The sequence below is a fragment of the Canis lupus genome, chromosome 10, assembly GCF_048164855.1.
Source record: "Canis lupus baileyi chromosome 10, mCanLup2.hap1, whole genome shotgun sequence".
In the NCBI taxonomy this organism is placed as follows: domain Eukaryota; kingdom Metazoa; phylum Chordata; class Mammalia; order Carnivora; family Canidae; genus Canis; species Canis lupus.
In genome coordinates, this window is record NC_132847.1 from 33,267,662 (window position 1) to 33,282,520 (window position 14,859).

Genomic DNA, 14,859 nt, shown 5'->3' on the forward strand with positions numbered 1-14,859 from the left:
GAAACATATAGCCTACCAAAACTAAGCAGGAAGAAATAGAAATTTTGAACAGACCAAATACCAGCAAGGAGATTGAATCAGTAATAAAAAAATTTCCCAAAACAAAGTCCAGGACTTGATGGCTTCCCAGATGAATTCTACCAAACATTTAAGGAAGAGTTAATACCTATCCTTCTCAAGTAATTAAAAAAAATACAAGGAAAAGTTCCGAAATTATTCTATGTGGCCAGTATCACCCAGATACCAAAACAAGGAAAATATATCGCAAAGAGGCTAGTATCCTTAACAAAATAGTAGCTAACTGGATTCAACAGTACGTTAAAATAATTCATTCACCAAAATCAAATGGGATTCATTTCCAGGATTGAAGAATGATTCAATATTTGCAAATCAAAATATCAATAAAGAAATGGATAAAAATTATATGATCATTTCAGTTGATGTTGAAGAAGCATTTGACGAAGTACAATGTTCATTCATGATAAAAAGACATCAACAAAGTAGGGTTAGTGGGAATACATTTCAACATAATAAAGGACATATATGAAAAACCCAGGGTTACATCACACTCAATGGAGAAATACTGAGTTTCCCACTAAAGTTAAGAAGGCACAAGGATGACCACTCTTCCCTCGTTTTTTTTTTTTTTTTTTTTTTGCAACCTAGTACTGGAAAGTCCTCGCCACAGCGATTAGGCAACAATAATAACAAAAATTAAAAGGTACAGAATTGGTAAGATGAAGTAAAATTTTCACTATTTGCAGATGTCCTGATACTCTATAGAAAACCAAAAGAATGTACCAAAAAACTTGCTAAAACTGATAAAGGAAGTTAGTAAAGTTGTAGGATACAAAAATTAATGTACAGAAATCTGTTGCATTTATATATACCAGTAGTGAGGCAGAAGAAATTGACCTTAAGAAAACAGTCTCATTTGCAATTTTACCCCAAAATAATAAGATACCTTGGGATAAATCTAAAGAGGTGAAAGACCTATGATCTAAAAACTATAAAACACTGCTGAATGAAACTGAACACGACACAAAGAAATGGAAAGATACTACATATTCATGGGTGGGAAGAACAAATATTGTTAAAGTGTCTATACTCCCTAAAGCAATCTACACATTTAAGGCAATCCCTATCAAAATACCAAGAGCATTTACATAGACCTGGAACAAACTATCTTAAAATATACATGGAACTAAAAAAGACGCTGAATGGCCTATGCAATTTTGAAAAAGAAAACCAAGGCTGGAGATATCAAAATTTCAGACTTCAAGTTCTATTACAAAGCCACAAAATTAGGCACATAGATCAATGGAACAGAACATGAAACTCAGAAATGAAACCACAACAATGGCCAATTCATCTTCAACAAAGCAAGAATATCCTGTGGCAAAAAGACAGTCTTTTCAACAAATGGTGTTGGGAAAACTGCTCAGGTACAGGCAAAAGAATCAAACTGGACCACTTTCTTACACTATACACAAAAATAAACTGAAAATGAGTTTAAGACCTAATTGTGAGACCTAAAACCATAAAAATCCTAGAGGAGAACACAGGCAATAATTTATCTGATATCAGCCATAGCAATATTTTTTTAGATCTGTTTCATAAGGCAAGAGAAATAAAAGCAAAAATAAGCTATTGGGACTATATAACAATAAAGTAAAAACAATAAAGCTTGCAAAAGAAACAAGAAATCTAAAATCCAAACTAAAGAATGGAAGAAGTTATTTACAAATGACATGTCTGATAAAGGGTTAATATCCAAAATCTATAAGGAACTTACATAACTCAACATTCAAAAAACAAATAATCCAGTTAAAAATGGGCAGAAGACATGAACACACATTTCTCCAAAGAAGACATAGAGATGGCCAACAGACACATGAAAAATTACTCATCACTCATCATCAGGGAAATGCAAATCAAAGCTCCAATAATATACCACCTCACCCTTGTCAAAATGGCTAAAATCAACAACACAAGAAACAGGTGTTGACAAAGATGTGAAGAAAGGAGAACCCTCTTGCACTGTTGGTGGGAATGCAAACTGGTGTAGCCACTCTGGAAAATGGTGTGGAGATTCCTCAGAAACTTAAACATAAAACTACACTACTATGCAGTAATTACATTATGGGGTATTAACCCACAATATACAAAAACTCTAATTCAAAGGTATACATTCACCTCTGTCTTTATAACAGCATTATATACAATAGCCAAATCACCAAAGCAGTCTAAGTATCCATTAATAGACAAATGGATAACGAAAATGTGTACATGTGTACAATGTACACATGTGTACATGTGTACAATGGAATATTATTCAGTCCTAAGAAGAATGAAATATTGCCATTTGTAAAGATATGGATAGAAACAGTAATAATGTTAAGCAAAATAAGCAGTCAGAGAAAGACAAATGCCATATTATTTCACTCCAATGTGGAAACAAGAAATATGTTTTATTTATTTATTCATGAGAGACACAGGGTGAGAGGCAGAGACATAGGCAGAGGGAAAAGCAAGCACCTGTGGGGAGCCCTGGACTTTTGTGTCTTGGGAGGTTTTTGATGACTGCTTCAATTTCCTCCCTGGTTATTGGCCTGTTCAGGTTTTCTATTTCTTCCTGTTCCAGTTTTGGTAGTTTGTGGCTTTCAAGTAATGCGTCCATTTCTTCTAGATTGCCTAATTTATTGGCATATAGCTGTTCATAATATGTTTTTAAAATCGTTTGTATTTCCTTGGTGTTGGTAGTGATCTCTCCTTTCTCATTCGTGATTTTATTGAGTCTTCTCTCTCTTCTTTTTAATAAGGCTGGCTAATGGTTTATCTATCTTATTAATACTTTCAAGGAACCAACTCCTGGTTTTGTTCATCTGTTCCACAGATCCAGCTTTGGAGCCCTGGAGTCAGTTCCCACAGTAACTATGGAGCTCTCAGCCTCCAGGGGCCTGGATGCTCCCGGGGGCGGGGCCGCTGATCTGCTCAGCTGGGGCAGGAGCGTCCTTGCTGTCCTGGGCCCTCCCGGCCTCTGTCTGTCCCGGGGTGGAGCCCGGATCCTGTGCTGTGTCCCGGCGCCCTGTGCTCCCGGTCTGCGCTGTTGGATTCGCGCTCCCGCCCCGCAGCCCCCTCCGTGGAGCCGCCGCCCGAGCCCCTCCGAGCTGCTCTAGTGTCCCACCGTGCACGCTGCAGCCCGTAGAGAGCTCCGCGCACTCTCCCCGGGGCGCAGTTCCTCTGTTACTGCCCCCGGGAGCCTGAGGGCATCCCCACCCTCCTGGGTCCTGCTCCAACTCCCTGCGAGCCCCTTTCCGCCCGGGAAGGTCGGTGCAGCTCCTGCGTCTCCGGGACGGGGCTCTCCTGTCCTGGGGACACTCGCCCTGGCCTTAGCCCGGCTCCTCGCGGGGCCCCTCCCCCTTGGAGGCCTTTTGTTTCTTTATTTCTTTTTCCCCGTCTTCCTACCTTGATAGAAGCGTGAACTCTTCTCACAGTAGCATTCCAGCTGCCTCTCTTTAAATCTCAGGCCGAAATCGTAGATTTTCAGGATGATTTGAAGGTTATCTAGGTAATTTGGTGGGGACAGGTGGTTTGGAGACCCTACTCTTCCACCATCTTACCCCTCCTCCATTATTATGAGGGGTCCATTATTATTTTTTATTTTTAATGGGTCCATTAAAATATCCATTATTTTTAATGGGTCAATAAAATATTGTACCTCATTATTATTTTTAATGGGTCAATAAAATATTGTACCTCAAGACTCAGTAAAGGGAAGAATCAAAGCCCTTGTCAACTGCCTATCAGCGATGTGTGCTTCATATGTGGTCAGATATGAGTCTGTGAGAGCAGTTAAAGCATTTGGCTCAGGTAGTGCTTACACAAAAAGAAGGAACGGTAATCCTAGTTTGTGTATAGAACTGACTCTTGGGTTGTGCTGATGCTGATGCAATAGTACTGTTACTATGGCCCTAAATGAGCTTTTAAAAATCTGCTTACATAGAAATGGTGCTCAAGGGGTGTGGATACAATTTTTAAAATCACATTTTTAGTTAAAAAGTATACTAAACAAAGCTCAAAACTTTGTTATGTTTCTAGAACTAAATGAAGTCAATATTACATTTCGTATTTCTACTTTGAAATTTTACAGTAGGCCTATATGAGCAAAAGTTTTACATTTTTACAGTGGTTTTAAATATTATTTTATTTCATGGGATAGCATAGTCGGTTAAGCATCTGACTCTTGGCTTTAGCTCAGGTCATGATCTCAGGGTCCTAATATCAAGCCCAATGTTGATCTCTGCACTCAGTTTGGAGTCTGCTTGAGATTCTCACTCCCTCTCCTTCTGCCCCTCCCACTCATACTCTCTCTCTAAAATAAATAAATCTTAAAAGAATTATTTCATAATAGGCTTTCTGCCTCTTAGGAAGGAAAAGCTCAAGCAAGATTAGACATTTCTCTATTAATAATCAGTGTGGTGTTTATAAAAGTCAGACTTTGGTATACCTCATCACAGTCAGTTAAGTGACCAACTCTTGATTTTAGTTCAGGTCATGATCTTGGGGGGCTGTGATTGAGCCCTGCATTGGGCTCCCTGCTCAGTGTGGAATCTGCTTGCCTCTGTCTCCCTCTGCCCTTCCCTCTGCTTGATCTGTGTATCTCAAGTAAATAAGTAAATCCTAAAAAAATAAATAAAAGTCAGGGACACCTAGGTGGTTCAGTGGTTGGGCATCTGCCTTCAGCTTAGGTCATGATCCCAGGATTCTGGGATCAAGTCCTGCATCAGGTTCCCTGAAGAGAGCCTGCTTCTCCCTCTGCCTATGTCTCTGCCTTTCTCTCTGTGTCTCTCATGAATAGATAAATTAAAAAAATAGAAGTCATATTTTTGAAACTATTACATTTAGTATGGGAAAAATGTAGCTTTCTCTCTTCTACTGTCTTTCAAAATTTGAATTGAAAATGGAAAAATTACTTTAAGTCAAAATTCATTGGATGTATTTCCTCCCAATTCAATCTTTTCCTTTTTTTGTAAATAAAATTCATTTGCAATAGTAGCTTAGGTGATGATAGTTACAATGAATAAGATCAAATTAATATCATTTAGTAATTAGCATTAGGCTAAAGGGTTAATTTTAGATAGTAGGGATAATATAGCCAGTGAGAGAGAAAGAGAAAAAGGTTTTATATTCACATTATAACATAAGTATTTATAGAATCTAAGCCAGAACAAAGGCAATGCAAGTTGTTAATGGTTAGGATCTTCTTTGACCAAATAAAGAAATTGTGAAGACTGTGATCACAACCTTTGGCACAATTAGAGTTATTTTTCTTAATGTCCCAGAAAAATTTTAATACATTCTGTCAAGATTGAAAAACTCATCTTTATCACTTGAAGTCAGAGTATTATGTTGACTAAAAGTTGTAAAGGTAAGCCACTTAAGATGATAAAAGTTTTAAGTGACAACAGAACATATATAATGAAAGAAAGGAATTTGAATGACCTACTTTCTGTTAAGATAGTATCATGTTCCAGAATGCGTACTTCTGTAATAGTTTACATGTTAAAGCCTATACATCACATTTTCATGAAATTTAACTGATTCATACAAAAGAACAAAGACCTAACTCTATATTATTAAAAGATAAATATTATAGGATAAAATAGAAAATATCATTTTATTGTAGTAAGAACATGTAACATGGGATTAACCCTTTCAATAAATTTTTAAGTCTACAATATTATTAACTTGAGGCACAATGTTGTGTAACAAATATCTAGAAGTTAATAATCTTACATAACTGAAATTTTATACATGTTAATTAGCAACTTCTCAATTCCTCCTGCCTTAAACTTTGGCAACTACCAATCTATTCTATGCTTCTATGGGTTTTCTATTTTCGGTATTTTATAAGTGGAAACAATCAGTATTTCTACTCTCATGATTGGCTTATTTCACCTAGCATAATACCCTCCAGGTTTATGTATGTTGCTGCATGTTGTATTTCTTTCTTTTTTAAGGCTGAGTACAATGTCACTATATGTATATGCCACATTATTTTTTATCCATTCATCTATCAATGAGCATTTAGATTGTTTCTCATTTTAGTTATTATGAACAATACTGCAAAGAACACAGGAATGAAGATATCTCATGGAAATCTTGATTTCTGTTATTTTATAAAAATACTTAGGACTGGGATTGCTGTATCATATGGTAGTTCTACTTTAAATTTTTTGAGGAACTTCCATACTATTTACCATAATGGCAGTACCGTTTACATTCCCACCAGTGGTTTGGAACATTCCATTTTCTCCATATCCTCACCAATTCCTGCTATCTTTTTGTTTAGTTTTGTTTTTGATAATGGCCATCTTTAACAGGTGTGAGGTAATATCTCATTGTAGTTTTGATTTACATCTCCCTGTGATTATTAATGTTGATAATCTTTTCCTATAAGTCTTGGCCTTTTGTATGTCTTCTCTGGAGAAATGTTCATTCAGGTCCTTGGTCCATGTTTTGATTTTGTTTCTTTTTCTTTTTGCTATTGAGTTGTAGAAGTACCATATATATTTTGGAAATCATTCTTCATCATATACCTGATAGAACCTAAGGCTAGTTCTCAGACAGTAACAAGAGAATATTAATGGAAAATCAGGATGTGACCTATCATTATTTTAACTAGAACAATATCAGAGAAAAAAATATCAGTTATCCAGTGCAGTGTATGAAAGGTCAGAGATGTTACATCACTGTCTTAGTGTATCCTTTTAAGTTATTTCTTCTGTCTTCCTTCCCTCTTCCACAGAACAGATGTTTTCCTGTTAAAAATGGAATTCTAGAGGCATCTGAGTGGCTCATTCAGTGAAGCATCTGCTTTCAGCTCAGGTCATGATCCTGGGGTTCTGGGATGGAGCCCTGCGTCTCAGGATCCCTTACCCACCTCCCAGAACCCCTCACTCTCTCCATCCCCCTGCTTGTGCTCTCAGTCAAATAAATAAAATCTTTAAAACAATGGAATTCTTCCATTTCATATTACTGCATGAGGACCCTAACTCAGTTGCTGTTTTCAAAGATAAAACATAAACTCTCTACAGTGAGATAAAAGATCTTTCACAAAATGTCCCAACCTTCTTTTCCTGTGTGCTGTGTTTTTATTAAATTAACACTTGTGAAGTAGAGCCCGAGTATCAGATGGTAAGCCAAGGATGAAGAAAAGATATCAAGGGAATTGAAATAGAGAAGTGTATTCCCCACAAGTCTTGGAGGAAACACAAGGCATGCCTCAAGGGATCCAGAAGGGGAGGGTGAGGCAAGGTGCAGGCAGAGAACCACAGGATCTGGGGTCTGTTGGGATTCCCAGGCTAAGCCTGGATTGATCAATTCAAACCCCAAAAAAGTGCAGTTCTGGTAAGCTCTGCTTTGGTCAGTCTTATCTAAGGGACACATAAAGAGAAGGCCCTGGGGGTGAGGGAGACTTTATCACAAGGGCCATTGCTGAACTGGCTATAGCAGGAACTACATTTACTTGTTATTCTGACGGTTATTATAGAGAACATGCATTTACAGGAACGACTAATGTCCATTTATCTTTGTAGCAGCCCACTCGGCCAAACAAAATGGGTGCTAAGGCAGCAATACATGGAGTAGCTCAGTCAAAATCTTGATACTATGACATGTACCAGCATTATTTCTACCACCCTCTAGCTAACCTATGTGCTAGGCAGTATCATTTACTCATAACTTTCTTTGTACCTTTTCTTTCCCATTTAATGTTCTGACAGGGTATTTGTATACAATGAAAACAACTCTTATCCCCTTTTGTCAGGCCTTCCCTCATTGTCTTAGCTGGAAATAAAAGCTATTTTTCTCTCAATCTACAACACATTAAAATTACTATTGTGGCACTCAGCATATTGAATTATTTTGCCATTATTCATTTATCCATCTGGGCTCTCCATTAGACTGTGATTTCCTTGAAGATGAAAAATTTGGGGTCATTAATGTAGTTCCAGATCTAGCACAATTTTTGAACATAGGTGTTTAATCAATATCTATTATATTTTCAGATTCTGTCAACAGTTTAAGAACTTAACTCTATATAAATATTGTTTTAGTAATTTATTAAGTACATATATTTAAAAGATATATATATATATTTAAAAGATGAGCCTATTTGTGGTTATATATATATATATATATATATATATATATGCACATATTTAAAGATGAGCCTTTTTGTGGGCATAACTTTTAATGATAGTTTGAATAAGTTTGTCAAAATCTGAATGAAACAGCACTATTTTATTTTATCCCAGAATTTCATCATCCTAGCATTTTTCTAATATTATAATGCTTCACAAACAAGTCACTGTTTACCATAGGCTTTGCCCAGTGTTATGTTATATATTTTTACTAAAGATTTTAAATATTTGCTTTTGTTACAAAGCCTTATGGTTTTCATTTGCCATACTTCCTAAAAAGAAAAAAAAAAACAACTTGATATTATTATTATAGCTTCCACATATAATAATTTAGAAAATATTAATATATTACTTCAGATACAACAAAAAAATGCCCCTTTCACTCTATTTAATTATCACATTTCTAAATTTGTTTGTAGCTACAGACCTTGTTATTTTTTTTTTTTTTTTTTTTTTTTAAAACCTATATAGTTTTTTTTTATGATAGTCACAGAGAGAGAGAGAGAGAGAGAGGCAGAGGGAGAAGCAGGCTCCATGTACCGGGAGCCTGACGTGGGATTCGATCCCGGGTCTCCAGGATCGCGCCCTGGGCCAAAGGCAGGCGCTAAACCACTGCGCCACCCAGGGATCCCCAGACCTTGTTATTAAAAAAAAGGCTGATTAACTCTTTGCAATAATTTGACTTTGAATAATTTGGTATTAAATTTGAACTGAATTTGGGAAGGTGGCAGATGAAATGGGGTAGACATCTGCACCATATGGTCCTGGAAATGTTGCTAATGTCTAAGTAATAAGAAGTCCAGAAAGTTTCATCTCTTATTGGAAGAATTATATCAGCCTCTATGACAAAATAGTCAATAATGAAGTATGTATATTAATTAATAGGACCAAAATCATTCCCCAAGACATTAGAAAACATCTAAAGCTAAGGAAATGGTGACGTTTATGGCAACTAAAATTAAAAAAAAAAGTTACACTTATATGTTTATGGCAAATCAAAGAAAAGGATAAATTATAATATTAAGGTGTCAAACTGAGATAAGCAAAACAAATCATACATATCATATTATAGACAAAGATCATAGAAATAAATTTATATCAAAAGTTCTGGAATAATTATTACTAAAAAAAAAACAAAAACTATTCTTAAAAATTGATTCAAAGCTTGTCCTAAGTGTAATCTTGTGAAGAAATTTTGCATAAATTGCAAATTTATTTTCAACAAATGTTGCGGAAAACAAAGGGCATTATGGCTTGTGACCAAGAGAATGTTTATTTGTAACTTTTTTGTGTTGGCAGTTAGAATGTAAAAATTCAAATAGCTTGCTTTCTTTTCTTTCTTTCTTTCTTTCTTTCTTTCTTTCTTTCTTTCTTTCTTTCTTTTTTTGCCTTTGATGATTTTAGGTTTGTTGCTTTGTTCCTTATATGCATCTCTGTCACTATATAAGGAGATGTCATACTTAATGATACTTTAATTTTTTTTGCATGGATTTGAGTATAGAATATATCTTATTGGTGTTAATTTCCTCTCCCCTGTAGACTAAAATATACAAATGGCTTAGGTAAATGCAGATAAAAGAAAATATAATAATGTAAAAGACACTGTCAGAAACCAGTCTAGCACAAGCAAATTCAACCAATATATGGACTAAAAAATCAATTATACTTTTACAACAAATAACATAAATTTACCCACGTAGTTTTCTCTTCCTTATGTCTCACCTCATAGCCTCTCTCACACTTGATTATCTAGGGCTTTTCACGATGTGGGTCCTTTTCTGTCATTAGAATTAAAAGGCAAATCAGATCTAAAAGAAAATAATCTGAAATTGGTTTAATTTATATTTGAATCTTTAGCCTAATCTCCATAATTTTAATATATTAAAATATAGCTACGTGTTCTGATAAGGGAAAAATTAAAGTTTTAAGTTTCATTTATTTATTGAAAAATGCTCTGCTTTTGAATTTCCACCAACTTTTAACTACATGTTACATATAGAGATATAGACATTCAGCTAGCTTCTTTGGATAGAACCAATTATGAGCCTCTGTAAGTCATGTAAATGTAAGACAAGTAATATGCAGTGTTTTGTAAGAAAGAAAAGATGTCACAGAATGTTTTATGTATCCTTTCAAAGACAGTCTTTTTTGAAACTCTTATTCAAGCAGTCACTTGTGTGTAACTTAGTGAAGAAATAACTACCTGGGAGAAAGGAGATTTACCAGTTCTTTTGGGGACAAGATCATTAGAAGGTTTCAAAAGTATGAAAAGTATGAGGAAGTTGGGCAGTAAGAGACAGAAAGTGGCTATAAAGTTGACAGAATAGTTACCTAGCACCCAAACATTTGAACTTTATATAAGTGAATTATGAGGAAATGGGTTCAAATGAATTATGATACTGTGATCTATTGTTTGTTTGTTTGTTTATACTATTTAGGGTCAAAACTATGGAAACTGAATCTAACTACAGTGTACACTGTACATTAAAGGTATATGTTATCCTAGCATAATCTATAGAGTTGTTGAATCACTATTGTGTAGGGGCCAAGAACAGTCTGCCCCAAAATGTGCCACCTTGGCACACTGATTATTTTAAATAAGAGTTACTTAAGTGACAACCTATGTGGGAAGGACACTCAGACCTTGCTCTATCAAACAAGAAATAAATTACTCATGTGAAATGTACTCTCCCTATACCAGTTGGTAAAAAGATATCCTTACCACCAGATATGAGAATTTAGAACTGAGGAGTCTGTTTAAAGAACCCTTATTACTTTTTACTAATTTACTATCCCAGCCCAAATTCTGCTTGGAGTTCCTTATGAATTGAAGCTTTCAAAGTTAAATTTCCCTTGTCCTGTCTAAAAACTATAAAAACTGCATGCCCTGGTCATTTGTTAAGTCTCAGTTTCATAACTAGGCCTCCATGCACACATCATAAAACTTTTTTCTCCTGATAATCTGTCTCATGTAAATTTAATTCTTAGTATATCTGGAAGATCTTGAGGCTAGAACAGAACTTTTTCTTCTCTTCAGTTGTATACCTGAAATTAAAGTAGCATTGTGTGTTAACTATACTCAAATTTTAAAAAGTAAAGTAAAAGAAAAGAAAAAATAAAGGCATATGTCATACAAACTAGTCTTACAGTATAATGAAATTAGCTGGCACAATAGTATGTATAAAAAAATGGCATTAAACATACCACACACACACACACACACACACACACAATCCATTCACAGTGATAAAATCTCCATTTTAAAAATCCGGCATAATTCCATATAACATACTTTAATATGTAAGATGATATAAAAGACAGGAATAAAACATTTTATGTAAACAACCTAATTCAGACTATTGCTACCATTTTCATCATATCTACTTTTTATATTCGTTATATCTATTTTTAAAGATATTTTTATTTATTTGAGAGAGAGTGCAAGCGAGAGAGAGGGCATGAGTTGGGGGAGGGACAGAGGGAGAGAAACTTCAAGCAGACTCTCCACTGAATGTGGAGCCCATCACAGGGCCTATCTCAGGATTGAGAGGTTTGACCAACTGTGGCACTCCTTTTATATCACCGCTGCGCCACCCAGGGATCCCTATATCTATTTTTTAATGAACATTTCTTTATATCTCAAGATATCTATGTCATCTATGAATGAAATCATCCAATAATAAAGTCCTTTTTGAAAATAGCTGGAATCACACATATTTCTACTTATCCCAATCAGGTCACTAATTTGTCAGTTTGTATAAAAGGATGTAGAAAACATAATACAATTGATTCTGACTTTCAAGATAACCACTGAAGAATTTTACTCAGATGACCCTTAGTTTATGAACTTGAAAATATTGTGAAATAAATTCATTGATAAATACTACTTATAATAATAATCATCTAATATCCTCATACTGTACTGGGATAGTTGCATTAATTCAGATTTTAAGATATTAATTTGTTATGAACTGAATTATCTTTGGAATTTATTTGTGCTAAACATGTACTAACAGATTATGGGAAAGACCATCACTTTGTTGGTAAATGCTTTGATTGTGTTTAGTTTTAAAAATCAGCTTGGTTAGATATATGAATTTGTTCCTAAATTTTTTGCTAGTTTTTGTAATTATTGGTCAGTCATTATCAATAGAAGAAAATAAAAACAAAAATTGACATTTCTGTATAATCATTTCCATCCATTTTTTCTCTCACATATAAAACATTTTTTTCTTTCTGTTACTATTCTTTCTCTACTACTATTAATAATAATATAACTATTATTTTTCTTTCTTTAAAATGATATGCAGCTTATAAGTGTCTTATTAAATATGTACTATTTTTTTTCCTAAGAAAACCTTATAGGGGCAAAGTAGTACATTTTAAGAATATTAACATTATACTATTGGGATTTTGGGTCTTCAAACACATATACATGTAAGATTTATTCATTTTATTTTATTGAAGTTTTGTGACTCCTAAAGAGTTTATTATATTCTAGAGGAAAATCCTTTATATTATTTGCTTTATTTAACAATATGTCAATACGCCTTTAGAAAATGGGTACAGGGGATCCCTGGGTGGCGCAGCGGTTTAGCGCCTACCTTTGGCCCAGGGCGCGATCCTGGAGACCCGGGATCGAATCCCACGTCGGGCTTCCGGTGCATGGAGCCTGCTTCTCCCTCTGCCTATGTCTCTGCCTCTCTCTCTCTCTCTCTCTCTGTGTGACTATCATAAATAAATAAAAATTAAAAAAAAAAAATTTCAACTTCTTAAAAAAAAAAAAAAAAAAAGAAAATGGGTACAGGCCTACTGATACACACATAAATATGTGTATTAATAAGATCTTTCAAGTCTTATTTCCACTATCTACTCCGCTATCATCTTTCTACTCCATTATCATCTTGAACCAGGCTCTCATCTCTGATCTTATATATTAGTCTTGGCCTTTGTTTTTATTTATTTACTTTTTGTCTTCAGGCATCCTTCATTTTGCACTACAATGTTCCTCTTAAATTCTGCTGTCTCAAATCTTTTCCTTGACCAAAGTTCTTTAGTTATCCTCCAACAGATACAGGCATGGTTTTATCAAAATACACTTAGAGCAATATCTTCAGTTGCTAGGCAGTATTAAAGACACTTTATCTTTGAATAAAGACGATGTTTTTTTTTTTTAATTTTTCAATCTATTGCAGACAAAAAACCATCACAAAGTATAATGAAAAGGAATACTAAAAAACAAATCAGAGAAACACATAATACAGGGCAATTTTATATTTTCACACTCCATAGGTAAGAATAACTCCAACAAATTTTTATTAAAATTTATTTTAAAAACATTCTCAATGTCTGCACTTACCTTGTGATATAACATCAGCTAATAGCCTTCAGATTGCCCTGATCAGGAGACCACATTTTGGGTAGCAATGTATTGAAAGATATGCAAAACCATAGGCAAATCTGGGCAGCCTGGGTGGCTTGGTGGTTTAGCACCACCTTCAGCCCAGGGTGTGATCCTGGAGACCTGGGATCGAATCCCACATCGGGCTCCCTTCATGGAGCCTGCTTCTCCCTCTGCCTATGTCTCTCTCTCTCTCTGTGTCTCTCATGAATAAATAAGTAAAGTCTTTGAAAAAAATAGGCAAATCTCCTTGAGTAATGATTATAAATTAAAAAATTTTTGGAAAATCATTACTAATTTTTAGACTTAAAAATTCTTGCCATATATGCATCTAAGCTATATTATTAATCTTTTTAGTTTTTCTTTGTATTCATATAATAAACTAGAAAGAGATAATTTTTTCTATTTAGTCAGTAAATAGAAATGTTTTATTATATTTATTAAGGAAACTAATATCACATGTGGTGAGGTAAGATGTGGTGTTATGCAACCTACTCCAGGGTACACACTGGTTCGTATACAAACAAAACAAAACAAAACAAAACAAAAAACTAGTCAACTACAAAAACAAGACAGCCAAAATATATCAGAAAAATGCACACAATTAGAATCATAGATCCATGGACGTCCATTGAGTAAAATATGTATATGTTTCAGTCTCAGTATAGAAAATAAAGGCAAAATCTGTGGATTCTAAAATCATGCTGTTCAGAATATGGTTATTTTAACCATGACCAGCTTCAAGTTATTTGCTTCTTCAAAGCCAAAAAATTTCTTGGATTTACACAGCAACATTGTGTAATGAAGTGGAGCACTCTTATGACGCTGGCAGATTAGCTGGCTGATAAGAGAGACCTTTTTCCCTCATTACCTGCTAAAATATCAGAAGTTCATCAGAGTCTAGGTTTGAGAAAAAAGACAAAGTATGGCTTTCAGAGGTCTATAACTACAGGGATCCTTGTGGGAACTAGTAAATTTAAGAGCTTTTGGATTTCTAAAAACAGAGAAAAGCTGTATCTGTAGGTACAGTCTTAGCCCACCTCTGAAAGAATAGGGAGCCTAGTGAGCAAAGAACCATTCTCTATATGTGTTAACCATCAGCAGAGGTTCCACAGTAAACCTGCTTAGTCATGCAAAGTAAAAAACCTCCTAACTTCTTCCTAGCTGTGGATTCCTAACTTTGAAAATATTTCCAAAAACCAGATCTAAATACAGTTAGCTAACTGCAGTTTGAACGCAAGAAAATTATTT

The 14,859-nt window shown here is 34.8% G+C and overlaps 1 protein-coding gene across 19 annotated transcripts in view; it reads left to right on the forward strand.

Moving 5' to 3' along the window:
* The window catches only part of LOC140641448 (uncharacterized), a 167,458-nt gene that overhangs the window by 43,242 nt on the left and 109,357 nt on the right, over positions 1–14,859 (forward strand). The window contains exon 2 of one of the 19 annotated variants that reach the window (XM_072841350.1): positions 6,812–6,986. The exons of the other annotated variants lie outside the window; for them this stretch is intronic. The gene's annotated coding sequence lies outside the window, so the exon portion shown is untranslated. Of the gene's footprint in view, positions 1–6,811; positions 6,987–14,859 lie in introns of those variants that run through there. 19 annotated transcript variants of the gene reach the window in all.